Source organism: Lepisosteus oculatus, chromosome 14 (genome assembly GCF_040954835.1).
Source record: "Lepisosteus oculatus isolate fLepOcu1 chromosome 14, fLepOcu1.hap2, whole genome shotgun sequence".
NCBI lineage: Eukaryota > Metazoa > Chordata > Actinopteri > Semionotiformes > Lepisosteidae > Lepisosteus > Lepisosteus oculatus.
The window spans coordinates 57,906,646-57,919,558 of NC_090709.1; the positions used below are offsets into that span (position 1 = coordinate 57,906,646).

At 55.3% G+C, this 12,913-nt stretch overlaps 2 long non-coding RNA genes across 2 annotated transcripts; both read left to right on the forward strand.

The window, feature by feature from the left end:
* Window positions 1-6,613: 6,613 nt before the first annotated feature.
* Window positions 6,614-8,462, forward strand: LOC138243479 (uncharacterized). Its single transcript, XR_011192142.1, has 3 exons — window positions 6,614-6,741; window positions 7,398-7,467; window positions 8,394-8,462. It is a non-coding gene; the product is annotated as an uncharacterized lncRNA (long non-coding RNA).
* A 2,210-nt stretch (window positions 8,463-10,672) lies between these two features.
* On the forward strand, window positions 10,673-12,595 carry LOC138243251 (uncharacterized). The gene is made up of 3 exons (XR_011192071.1): window positions 10,673-11,358; window positions 11,931-11,978; window positions 12,437-12,595. It is a non-coding gene; the product is annotated as an uncharacterized lncRNA (long non-coding RNA).
* Window positions 12,596-12,913: the final 318 nt, after the last annotated feature.

Here is a 12,913-nt window from a genome sequence, read left to right on the forward strand (position 1 = left end):
AAATCACCCGGGAAAGAGACTTTCAATGTAGGAAAAAAAAGTCGTTAGTAACAGACATAATGTTTGTTTTGTTTTTTTTAATCGCTGCAATGTGTGACTAAGCTCATACGACTAAGAGTTGCCCCCTTTGTCTAGATCTGGTAACCTGCTTGTCGCTGGTGGGCCAGATCGTGTCGCCCGTCACTACACTGGGGCATTAAGACCCACACAGACCGCAGGGTGAGTGCCCCCTGCTGGCCCCACTGAGAGGTCGTATCCCACCTCCTCCTCTCTCTGCGAAAAGCAGTATCTTCAGGCCCTGACATCCCACCCCTGCCACTCTCTGCGTAAATAAGTATCGTCAGGCCCTGACATCCCACCCCTGCCACTCCCTGCGTAAAGAAGTGTCGTATGGCCCTGACATCACACCCCCACCACTCTCTGCGGAAAGCACTGTCGTATAGCCCTGACACCCAACCCTCCACTCTCTGCATTAAGCACTGTCATATAGCCCTGACACCCACCCCTCCACTCTTTGAATAAAGCAGTGTTGTCAGGCCCTGACATCCCACCCCCGCCACTGTCTACGTAAAGTAGTATCGTCAGGGCCTGACATCCCACTCCCGCCACTCTCTGCATAAAGCAGTGTCTTATGGCCCTAAAACCCTCCCCTCCACTCTCTACATAAAGCAGTGTTGTCAAGCCCTGACATCCCTCCCCTGCCACTCTCTGTGTAAAGCACTGTCGTATGGCCCTGACATCACACCCCCACCACTCTCTGCGTAAAGCACTGCCGTATAACCCTGACACCCACCCCTCCACACTCTGCGTTAAGCTGTGTTGTCAGGCCCTGATATCCCACCCCCACCACTCTCTGTGTAAAGCACTGCTGTATGGCCCTGACATCACACCCCCACCACTCTCTGCGGAAAGCACTGTCATAAAGCCCTGACACCCACCCCTCCATTTTTTGCATAAAGCAGTGTCGTCAAGCCCTGCCACTCTCTGCGTAAAGAAGTGTCGTATGGCCCTGACATCCCACCCCCACCACTAACTGTGTAAAGAAGTGTCGTATGGCCCTGACATCACACCCCCACCACTCTCTGCCGAAAGCACTGTCGTATAACCCTGACATCCCACCCCTCCACTCTCTGCATAAAGCAGTGTCGTCAAGCCCTGACATCCCACCCCCACCACTCTCTGTGTAAAGCAGTGTCATATGGCCCTGACATCCTAGCCCCGCCACTCTCTGTGTAAAGCAGTGTCATATGGCCCTGACATCCCACCCCCACCACTCTCTGTGTAAAGCACTGTTGTATGGCCCTGACATCACACCCCCACCACTCTCTGCGGAAAGCACTGTCATATAGCCTTGACACCCACCTCTCCACTCTCTGTGTAAAGCAGTGTCATCTAGCCCTGACATCCCACCCCCTCCACTCTCTGAATAAAGAAGTGTCGTATGGCCCTGACATCCCACCCCTCCACTCTCTGCGTAATGCGGTATCGTCAGGCCTTGACATCCAACCCCCGCCGCTCTCTGCGTAAAGCAGACATGTTACAGACATTTACAACAAAGACATATTATAAAATATTGACATATACTGTAGGCGGCTGGAGCATTATTGGGAGACAGACTCACTGTTCCTCAGGCTGTGACAGGAGATCACATACTGGGCTGCCAGATCAACTGAGTTCCCTCCTCCCTCTCCCAGTAGGATTGGGACCCGTTGTGATTCTGGCAGGTGTGGGAACTCTGGGATTAGATTTCTGAATTTCGGGAAGAATGTTTCTCTAATCCCAGAGTATCTGTCACAGTGCAGTAGGAAGTGCACCTCTGTCTCTATTTCTCCCCGCTGGCAGTGGGAGCACAGCCTGTCCTCTCTGGGCAGCCAGGTCTGCCTGTGTCGCCCAGTTTCTATGGCCAGGTTGTGGTCACTGAGCCTGTACTTCGTCAGGGTCTGTTTCTGTTTGTTATTTTTTATTTTGGTCAAATATTCAGCTAGTGTGTATTGTCTGTTTAAGGTTCTGTAGCATTCCAGTTTATGTTGTGTTTGTGTGTGTGTGTCCCAGTGTGTGAGATATTGCTGTTTGATCTGTGCTGTGATGTGGTTGAGTCTGGGTTGTGGTGCTCTAGCAGTGCTGTCCTGAGGCTGGTTAGTGTCGGTGTCACTCACTGCGAGTGTGATCTCAGCAGAGTCTCTGTACTCTTGGGACACTTGACTCACCTGTCTCTCTCTTTCTCTCCCTGTGCTGTCCCTCTCCTGCCCCCTCTCTCCCTCCTCGGACTCCAGCTGGAGGAGGTCCAATCACCACCTCCTGTGAGACAGAAGAAAAATAAGGTGGGTAATGCTCTGATCCTCTCTTTACTCCTGTCCAGTGTCCAGTCAGTGTCCAGTCAGTGTCTCTGTATGAACCCCTCTCTCTCTCAGTGCAGTGTTCATGTACTGGAGTGTCCAGTCAGTGTGTCTGTATGAACCCCTCTCTCTCTCAGTGCAGTGTTCATGTACTGGAGTGTCCAGTCAGTGTGTCTGTATGAACCCCTCTCTCTCTCAGTGCAGTGTTCATGTACTGGAGTGTCCAGTCAGTGTGTCTGTATGAACCCCTCTCTCTCTCAGTGCAGTGTTCATGTACTGGAGTGTCCAGTCAGTGTGTCTGTATGAACCCCTCTCTCTCTCAGTGCAGTGTTAATGTCCTGGAGTGTCCAGTCATGTGTCTGTATGAACCCCTCACTCTCTCTCAGTGCAGTGTTCATGTCCTGGAGTGTCTAGTCAGTGTGTTTGTATGAACCCCTCTCTCTCTCAGTGCAGTGTTCATGTCCTGGAGTGTCCAGTCCGACTCTTAACGTGACTCTCCTGTCTCTGCTTCAGAAGCGCTGGTGCGTCTTTTTAAACTCCCTGAGCTGCGTGTCGGTGGAGAGAGATGATCAGGACGAGCCGATGGAGGCGGCGGAGACCGTGGGTCAGGAGAGGAAGAGCGAGGGAGAGGAGGAGCAGGCTGCCGGGAAGGACAAGAAGAGGAAGAGGAGGTGCAGGTGAGCAGACAGGGGGGCGCCGCCCGGTCGTGTCTGTTATTCAAGGAGGAGTCTCCTCTTGCTGTTTGATGTCATGGTGACGTCTGTGTCTGTGTCCCTCACACCTGCAATAACAATATTCTTTCCAGGTTCCTTTTCCTGTGCCTGCTAAGATCCGGACTGGACTGGACTGGACTGGAGCTGAGGGACACCAGTCTGGACTGAAGCTGAGGGACCCCAAACTGTGCTGGACCGAAGCTGAGGGACCCCAGACTGTGCTGGACCGAAGCTGAGGGACCCCAGACTGTGCTGGACTGAAGCTGAGGGACCCCAAACTGTGCTGGACCGAAGCTGAGGGACACCAGACTGTGCTGGACCGAAGCTGAGGGACCCCAGACTGTGCTGGACTGAAGCTGAGGGACCCCAGACTGTGCTGGACCGGAACTGAGGGGCCCCAGACTGTGCTGGACCGAAGCTGAGGGGCACCAGACTGTGCTGTACCAAAGCTGAGGGACCCCAGACTGTACTGTACCAAAGCTGAGGGACCCCAGACTGTGCTGGACCAAAGCTGAGGGACCCCAGTCTGCGCTGGACCGAAGCTGAGGGACCCCAGTCTGCGCTGGACCGAAGCTGAGGGACCCCAGTCTGGACTGGACTGGAGCTGAGGGGCCCCAGACTGCGTTGGACTGGAGCTGAGGGACACCAGACTGGACTGGACTGGAGCTGAGGGGCCCCAGACTGCGTTGGACTGGAGCTGAGGGACACCAGACTGGACTGGACTGAAGCTGAGGGGCCCCAGACTGCACTGGACTGAAGCTGAGGGGCCCCAGACTGGACTGAAGCTGGGGGGCCCCAAACTGGACTGGACTGAAGCTGAGGGACCCCAGACCCCAGTCTGGACTGAAGCTGAGGGACTCCAGACCCCAGTCTGGACTGAAGCTGCGGGGCCCCAGACTGGACTGTGGAAAACTTTCACATTATCTCCACCTGAGTCCTCAGATCGTCTGCACGACCTTGTATTATTAAGTATTATTTTAAGGTCCTGTGATGATCGTAAGATGGGGGGGGAGGGGGGTCACTAAATAAACCCTTGACATTAATCTATATTGTAATTTTTGTTCTTTTGTTAAACATCAATAAAATGTTTTAAAAAAAAATCTGTTTAGCTTTTGGTTTTTCCCTCCCCCCCCACCGAAACGAACGAACAGAGTCTGTCCTTCTCTTTCATCCCGGAGAGTTTGTGGTTGACGGATTGAGGCCGAGAGCCCTCGTCTTCGGCGTGCCACCAGTTGGCGGGGATATAGCAGGGGGGGCATCGTGTCCAATACTCCTTGTAACGAGACAGATTTCAAGCCACCTCCGTCTGAAGAGAAGGAAGTCGACCACGAAGTCCAGGGTGTCCTAGGAAGATCTTTAGCCCTCGTTTGCCCAGCAGCCATCTCACCCTGCAGCTCCCAGCTGGCAGCCCCCTCCCCACTGGAGCCCAGCAGGTGGGAGCCTGGTCAGTACCTGGAGGGGAGACTCCTGGGAAAAACTGAGGTTGCTGCTGGGAGAGGTGTTAGTGGGGCCAGCAGGGGGCGCTCTCACCCTGCGGTCTGTGTGGGTCCTGATGCCCCAGTATAGTGACGGGGGACACTGGACTGTAAACAGGCCCCGTCCTTCGGATGAGACGTCAAACCGAGGTCCTGACTCTCTGTGGTCATTAACAATCCCGGGGTGTTTCTGGAGAAGAGTAGGGGTGTTACCCCAGTGTCCTGGCCTGATTCCCCCCCTGGTCTTGACCCATCATGGCCTCCTTATAACCCCCCTCTCTGAACTGGCTCCATCCCTCTGCTCTCCTCCCCACTGAGAGCTGCTGTGTGCTGAGCGGACTGGAGCATCATCCAGGTGGGGGCTGCACACTGGGGGGGCTGGAGGGGATCCCCCTGACCTGGGAGGAGCTCTGAGTGGAGGGTCCAGACTTATTAATTATTATTATTATTCGTGCTGCACTGGGCTTCAGTCCTGGCAGTGAGAGGGGGACTCTGTGATCAGTACAGATACTTATGACTGTATAATAATACACGATAGAAATGGAAAACAGGGTAGCGCTGTAGTCTCTTCGAAACGTTTTGAACTGTCAGAAGAAGTTTTCAGAACCCGGACTCGTGAAGGTACAGGTCTTCTCCCATCGTCCGGAGCAAGGTGTATCGTGTCCTGGTGATTTCTCCCGTTTCGAATGGAGTTTAATGTCGCATTTCTACTTTATTAGAGAGAGGCACTGAACTTTGGGGAACGTGACATCCACCCAGTATTACTAGTACGTTGATAAATATAAATGTTCTCTTTCCCCCCGTATTATACCTCGCGAAATATAATATGTGTGTGTGTCCTGTGATGGACTGGTGTCCTGTCCAGGGTGTGTGAGTGTGTCTGTGTGTCCTGTGATGGACAGATGGTACCCAGCCTGGACACCCATGAGACATCGGCTGTGATGGACTGGTATCCTGTGAAAGACTGGTGTCCTGTCCAGGGTGTGTGTGTGTCCTGTGATGGACTGGTGGATCACAATATTAATTCTCCTCCTTGATTCCCTCCTTCATCGCCAGAGTGAAAGCGGGACACGGCAGTAAAAGCTCAGCCCTGCGGGTGGTGGTCCTCTCGGCCACACGGGGGCGCTGTGGCTCCACGGGGGGGGGTTATGTTCAAGTCCCGCTGGGAATCGCACTGACGCGGCGGAGTTCGTGAACGTCCCAGACACCAAGAAAACGAGAGAGAGAGAGAAAAGGTCGTTTTCGGGGTTCAAGAAGCAACCCCGAGATTCAGGGAGTTTCCCCGCTGAGCTTACTCTGCCGAAAACACGCAGGTTTTATTTTTTTCCCGTGCCCCCCCCCACACACACAGCCCGTTTCTGTAGCGTGAAGTTGTGTTTTTTTGCGCGGCGGTCGGTGAGGGGCGAAATTTTATTTATTTATTTTTTTCCCACGGTCTGAAACAGAAACAGCCGGGTGGTGTTGTAGAGAGGTCGACGTGCCTGGGTTTCCTCGTCTGCGAAACCCGGTTTTTTTTTTTGGGGGGGGGGGGTCATGAGGTCCCACGCAGCGCTCGGAAAAGAAAATGGCGTCTCTTTTCCCCGCAGGACGGGGGGGGGGAACCCGTGTTTTTTGGACGTGGCGTGGCCCGATATTTCCGCCCTTGGGCGCTAGAGGGGGGTGGAGGTTGGTCTTTCTTTGATTTGGGGGGGGGGGGGGGGTGCTAATTTCACTGAACCAAACCCCACGGAAACCCGTGTTGGACGTGGGGGTGCTGAATGCGCCCTCGACGTGATTTTGTCTTTAAATTCAAGTGCAGCTTTTGTAACCCTTGGGCCGGAAACACCTGGACCCGTTTCCCCTGCCTGTCCGAGGTGGCGACTACCGGGGTCGTACAGGGACACCCGGCTGGCCGCCGAGAGTTGGGAAAAATAAAATGTCCACCCAAAAAAAACAACAACCGTGAAAAATGACGGCCATTTTTGTTTCGCGGCGGAGCCGTGAGCGCGTCGGGGGTGACGTCACGGTGGCGTCACAATGAGCCGCCTGACGTCACAGAGCGGCGGATTCTAGCGGGGGGGCGGCGCCGGAGCCCCATGAGCTCAGAGGAGTGAAGAGAGAAGAGGAGGAAAGACCTATATAGTCTTTTCTGAACACGTGTTTCTTCCAATAAAGTTACTTCGACTTAGATCGTTAGTTTCAACTTCAGAAACGCTCTTCAGAATCCCCGTGAAATTGGTAAGTCAGTCAAAAGTGAGAAATAACAAAATAAGTGGAGAAATACGTTGTTTTTTTTACCGTTACTCAACTCTTATGGGTGTGATCGTGCTGTAAAAAGATATTGAGAGGAGGTGCACCTCTACTCAGAGAGTGGTGGGGGTGGGGAACAAGCTGCCCAGCCCTGTGGTTGAAGCCGATACCCTGGCTTCTCTCCAGACACAGCTGGGTGAGCTCCTCCAGTCAGGACAGGAGGCTCTTCTGTACACAGAGGGTGGCGGGGGTGTGGAACAAAGCTGATACCCTGGCTCCTCTCCAGACAGAGCTGGGTGAGCTCCTCCAGTCAGGACAGGAGGCTCTTCTCTACACAGAGGGTGGCGGGGCTGTGGAACAAAGCTGATAACCTGGCTCCTCTCCAGACACAGCTGGGTGAGCTCCTCCTGTCAGGACAGGAGGCTCTACTGTACACAGAGGGTGGTGGGGGTGGGGAACAAGCCGCCCAGCCCTGTGGTTGAAGCCGATACCCTGGCTTCTCTCCAGCCACAGCTGGGTGAGGTCCTCCAGTCAGGACAGGAGGCTCTTCTATACACAGAGGGGTGCGGGGGTGGGGAACAAGCCGCCCAGCTGTGTGGCTCCGCCCCCTCCCCTCCCCTCTGTGACTCTGCTTGTCTCGGCAGGACGATGGACCGACAGAGATGCCGCACGGCCGTGCGCGGTCGCAGCAGGACCCGGGCCCGGCGAGGCGTCGTAAGTCCACCCCTCCCGCCCGCCGTCCAGCGTCCAGCCCTCCTCCGACTGGCCTCTCCGCCCCCAGCAGAGCTCGCTGTATTATAATAATAATAATAATAAACTTCACTGATAGAGCACCTTTCACACACATAGCAGCGCAAAGCGCTTGACAGACCAGGTCTCACGGTAACACCTCCAGACGAGGAGAGACACTTCCAGTGGTGATCTTGACTGAGGACACGCCTCGGCTCAAGAGACAGGGTCGCGGGTCCGAGGAAAACCAAGCTGCAGGTCCATTATGGCCTTCTGAGAGCACAGATTGCCTCTGGACGTCCCACACTCTTCCTGGACACACTGTAGAGACTCACCTGTCCAGACTCTCACTGGACACACTGTACACACTCACCTGTCCACACTCTCACTGGACACACTGTACACACTCACCTGTCCACACTTTCACTGGACACACTGTACACACTCACCTGTCCAGACTCTCACTGGACAGACTGTAGAGACTCACCTGTCCAGACTCTTTCTGGACACAGTGGACACACTCACCTGTCCAGACTCTCACTGGACACACTGTACACACTCACCTGTCCACACTCTCACTGGACACACTGTACACACTCACCTGTCCACACTCTCACTGGACACACTGTACACACTCACCTCTCCAGACTCTCACTGGACACACTGTACACACTCACCTGTCCACACTCTCACTGGACACACTGTACACACTCACCTGTCCACACTCTCACTGGACACACTGTAGAGACTCACCTGTCCAGACTCTCACTGGACACACTGTACACACTCACCTGTCCACACTCTCACTGGACACACTGTAGAGACTGCCCAAGGCCTCTAGTCTCGACACGACTGGGCTGGGCTATGTGGTCAGAGGTGTCTCGGAGATGGGCTGTTTGGCGTCTTCACAGGTCACACCGGTCAGGCCGAACCCGGACTGGCAGCGGGAGAGGTCCCGGCCCAAATCCCGGTGCTTTTCCGTAAGTCTGACCCGGTCGCCTTCCGCGAGACTGGACCGGCCGCCCTGTGGTGGGCCCGGTGCCCCACATCTACCCTACAGCTCCCCACACTGACCCCTAAACTCCCGATACCCTACAGCTCCCCACACTGACCCCTAAACTCCCGATACCCTACAGCTCCCCACACTGACCCCTAAACTCCCGATACCCTACAGCTCCCCACTCTGACCCCTAAACTCCCGATACCCTACAGCTCCCCACACTGACCCCTAAACTCCCGATACCCTACAGCTCCCCACACTGACCCCTAAACTCCCGATACCCTACAGCTCCCCACACTGACCCCTAAACTCCCGATACCCTACAGCTCCCCACACTGACCCCTAAACTCCCGATACCCTACAGCTCCACACTCTGACCCCCACAGTCCTGATGGCCGAGAGGTCTCTGCTTGCTGTAGTGATTGAGTGAGCTCTGTGGACCTGACCTCTGTCTTGTGTCCTCGTTTCCAGCGTCTCCTAGTGGTCCGTCATTTCTCAAGACCTGAAGGTGAGATCTGGGGAGGAGACAGAGCACCCCCTAACACCCCTGAGCTGGGTTACAGGGTAAGACAGCTTCTTACTGTTGGACACACCTGTCCACACTCTTACTGGACACACTGTCCACACTCGCCTGTCCGGACTCTTACTGGACACACTGGACACACTCACCTGTCCAGACTCTTGCTGGACACACTGTACACACTCACCTGTCCAGACTCTTACTGTCCACACTCACCTGTCCACACTCTCACTGGACAGACTGTACAGACTCGCCTGTCCACACTCTCACTGGACACACTGTACACACTCACCTGTCCAGACTCTCACTGGACACACTGGACACACTCACCTGTCCAGACTCTCACTGGACACACTGTACACACTCACCTGTCCAGACTCTTTCTGGACACACTGTACACACTCACCTGTCCAGACTCTCACTGGACACACTGTACACTCTCACCTGTCCAGACTCTCACTGGACACACTGGACACACTCACCTGTCCAGACTCTTACTGGACACACTCACCTGTCCACAGTCTCACTGGACACACTGGACACACTCACCTGTCCAGACTCTTACTGGACACACTGTACACACTCACCTGTCCACACTCTCACTGGACACACTGTCTACACTCACCTGTCCACACTCTCACTGTCCACACTCACCTGTCCAGGCGTAGTCTCATCCCCCCTGCGTTGTGTCTCCCCCTCTCCCCGCTGGACAGAATCCCGAGGTGTCTTCTTGTCTCCCCGAGCTCGTCCAGAAGCTGGAGAGGGCGGCCGAGCTGCAGCTGGAGCTCCCAGAGTCGCCCGGCTCGTCCCGCTCGGGCTCGCCCGGCTCGTTCCGCTCGGTGTCCCCCCCGTCCTCGCCCGAGAGCCCCCTCCGCTCCCCGCCCCCGGCCCCCCCCTCCGGCCCCCTCAGGCCCCTGACCGCCCTGCCCCGCCGCCCCCCCTTCCTCGCCGCCATGCCCCTCGAGCCCCCCCTGCTGCCCGGGGCGGTGCCCCTGCCCCTGCCCCCACCCGTCCTGCCCCCCATCGCCCGCCCGGCCCCGCCAGGCCCCGCCTGGGGCTCCCCGGTGCGGAGGGCAAGGAGAGAGGCGGAGATGTCTGACGAGGCAAGTGGGGCAGAGTCTGTCCGTCTGTCTGTCTGTCTGTCTGTCCGTCCGTCTGTCTGTCTGTCTGTCTGTCCGTCTGTCCGTCTGTCTGTCTGTCTGTCCATCCGTCTGTCCTTCTGTCCTTCTGTCCGTCCGTCTGTCTGTCTGTCCATCTGTCCTTCTGTCCGTCTGTCCGTCTGTCTGTCCATCCGTCTGTCTGTCTGTTTGTCTGTCTGTCCATCTGTCCATCTGTCCGTCTGTCTGTCCATCCGTCTGTCTGTCCGTCTGTCCGTCTGTCCGTCTGTCCGTCTGTCTGTCCGTCTGTCCGTCTGTCTGTCTGTCTGTCCATCCGTCTGTCTGTCTGTCTGTCTGTCTGTCCGTCTGTCCATCTGTCTGTCTGTCTGTCCATCTGTCCTGCTGTCCTTTTCTCTGTCTATCTTTCCTTCTGTCCATCTGTCCCTTTCACTGTCCTTCTGTCTTTCTGTTCTTTTCTCTTTCCATCTGTCCTTCTGACTTTCTGTTCTTTTCTCTGTCCATCTGTCTGTCCGTCCATCTGTCTGTCTGTCCATCTGTCCGTCTGTCCTTCTGTCCTTTTCTCTGTCCATCTTTCCTTCTGTCCATCTGTCCCTTTCACTGTCCTTCTGTCTTTCTGTTCTTTTCTCTGTCCATCTGTCCTTCTGACTTTCTGTTCTTTTCTCTGTCCATCTGTCCTTCTGTCCATCTCTTTCTGTCCGTCTGTCTTTCTGTCCGTCTGTCCTTCTGTCCTTTTCTCTGTCCATCTTTCCTTCTGTCCATCTGTCCCTTTCACTGTCCTTCTGTCTTTCTGTTCTTTTCTCTGTCCATCTGTCCTTCTGACTTTCTGTTCTTTTCTCTGTCCATCTGTCCTTCAGTCCATCTGTCTTTCTGTCCTTTTCTCTCTTTCTGTCCATCAGTCCATCTGTCCTTTTCTCTGTCTTTTTGTCCGTCTGTACTTCGCTCTTTCTGTCTTTCTGTCCTTCTGTCTGAGTCTCTGTGTTTGTCCCTCTCTCCCTGTCTCTCTCCCTGTGTCTCCCTGCTCTCTGTCTGTCCTGCGTTGTCCCAGCTGGGTCTCTCTCCCTGTGTCTCCCTGCTCTCTGTCTGTCCTGCGTTGTCCCAGCTGGGCCTGTCTCCCCGGCTCTCTGCCTTCAGCTCTGTTCGCCGATGTCCCGCCAGCCCGTCTCTCTCTCAGCCTGTCTCTTGACTTGCAGGAGGAAGAGGAGGTGGAGACAGCTCTTCCGGCAGGAGAGAGGAAGGAGGTCAGTGCTGGTCCCACCCTGCCCCCTGTCCTGTCTGTGGTGGAGTTTCGCCGTCTTGTCTGTCCCTGGGTCTCAGTGTCTCTCTCTCTTTCAGCCCTGTCTGTCAGTGTCTCTCTCTCGGCCTGCTGTCTGTCTGTCCCTGCCTCTCTGTCTCTCTCTCTTTCAGCCCTGTCTGTCAGTGTCTCTCTCTCGGCCTGCTGTCTCCCTGTCCCTGGGTCTCAGTGTCTCTCTCTCTTTCAGCCCTGTCTGTCAGTGTCTCTCTCCTCCTCCTCTCTGTCCTCAGTGTGTCTCTCTCCTCCTCCTCTCTGTCCTGTGGTGTCCAGGCAGTGTGTCTCTCTCCTCCTCCTCCTCTCTGTCCTGTGGTGTCCAGGCAGTGTGTCTCTCTCCTCCTCCTCCTCTCTGTCCTGTGGTGTCCAGTGGGTCAGTATTAGTGGGCTACACCCAGGCTCACTCCCTGCGAGTGTGATCTCAGCAGAGTCTCTGTGCTCTTGGGACACTTGACTCACCTGTCTCTCTCTTTCTCTCCCTGTGCTGTCCCTCTCCTGCCCCCTCTCTCCCTCCTCGGACTCCAGCTGGAGGAGGTCCAATCACCACCTCCTGTGAGACAGAAGAAAAAGAAGGTGGGTGATGCTCTGATCCTCTCTTTACTCCTGTCCAGTGTCCAATCAGTGTGTGTGTATGAACCCCTCTCTCTCTCAGTGCAGTGTTCATGTCCTGGAGTGTCCAGTCAGTGTGTCTGTATGAACCCCTCTCTCTCTCAGTGCAGTGTTCATGTCCTGGAGTGTCCAGTCAGTGTGTCTGTATGAACCCCTCTCTCTCTCTCTCAGTGCAGTGTTCATGTCCTGGAGTGTCCAGTCAGTGTGTCTGTATGAACCCCTCTCTCTCTCAGTGCAGTGTTCATGTACTGGAGTGTCCAGTCAGTGTGTCTGTGTGAACCCCTCTCTCTCTCAGTGCAGTGTTCATGTACTGGAGTGTCCAGTCAGTGTGTCTGTGTGAACCCCTCTCTCTCTCAGTGCAGTGTTCATGTACTGGAGTGTCCAGTCCGACTCTTAACGTGACTCTCCTGTCTCTGCTTCAGAAGCGCTGGTGCGCCCTTCTTAACTCCCTGAGCTGCGTGTCGGTGGAGCCAGAAGACCAGGACGAGCCGATGGAGACCGTAGCTCAGGAGAGGAAGAGCGAGGGAGAGGAGGAGCTGGCTGCCGGGAAGGACAAGAGGAGGAAGAGGAGGTGCAGGTGAGCAGACAGGGGGGCGCCGCCTGGTCGTGTCTGTGATTCAAGGAGGAGTCTCCTCTTGCTGTTTGATGTCATGGTGACGTCTGTGTCTGTGTCCCTCACACCTGCAATAACAATATTCTTTCCAGGTTCCTTTCCTGGTTCTGTGCCGGCTAAGATCTGGACTGGACTGGACTGGACTGGACTGGACTGGACTGGACTGGACTGGAGCTGAGGGACACCAGACGGAACTGGACAGGAGCCTAGGGACACCAGACTGGACTGGACCGGAGCTGAGAGACACCAGACTGGACTGGACTGGAGCTGAGGGACCCCAGACTGT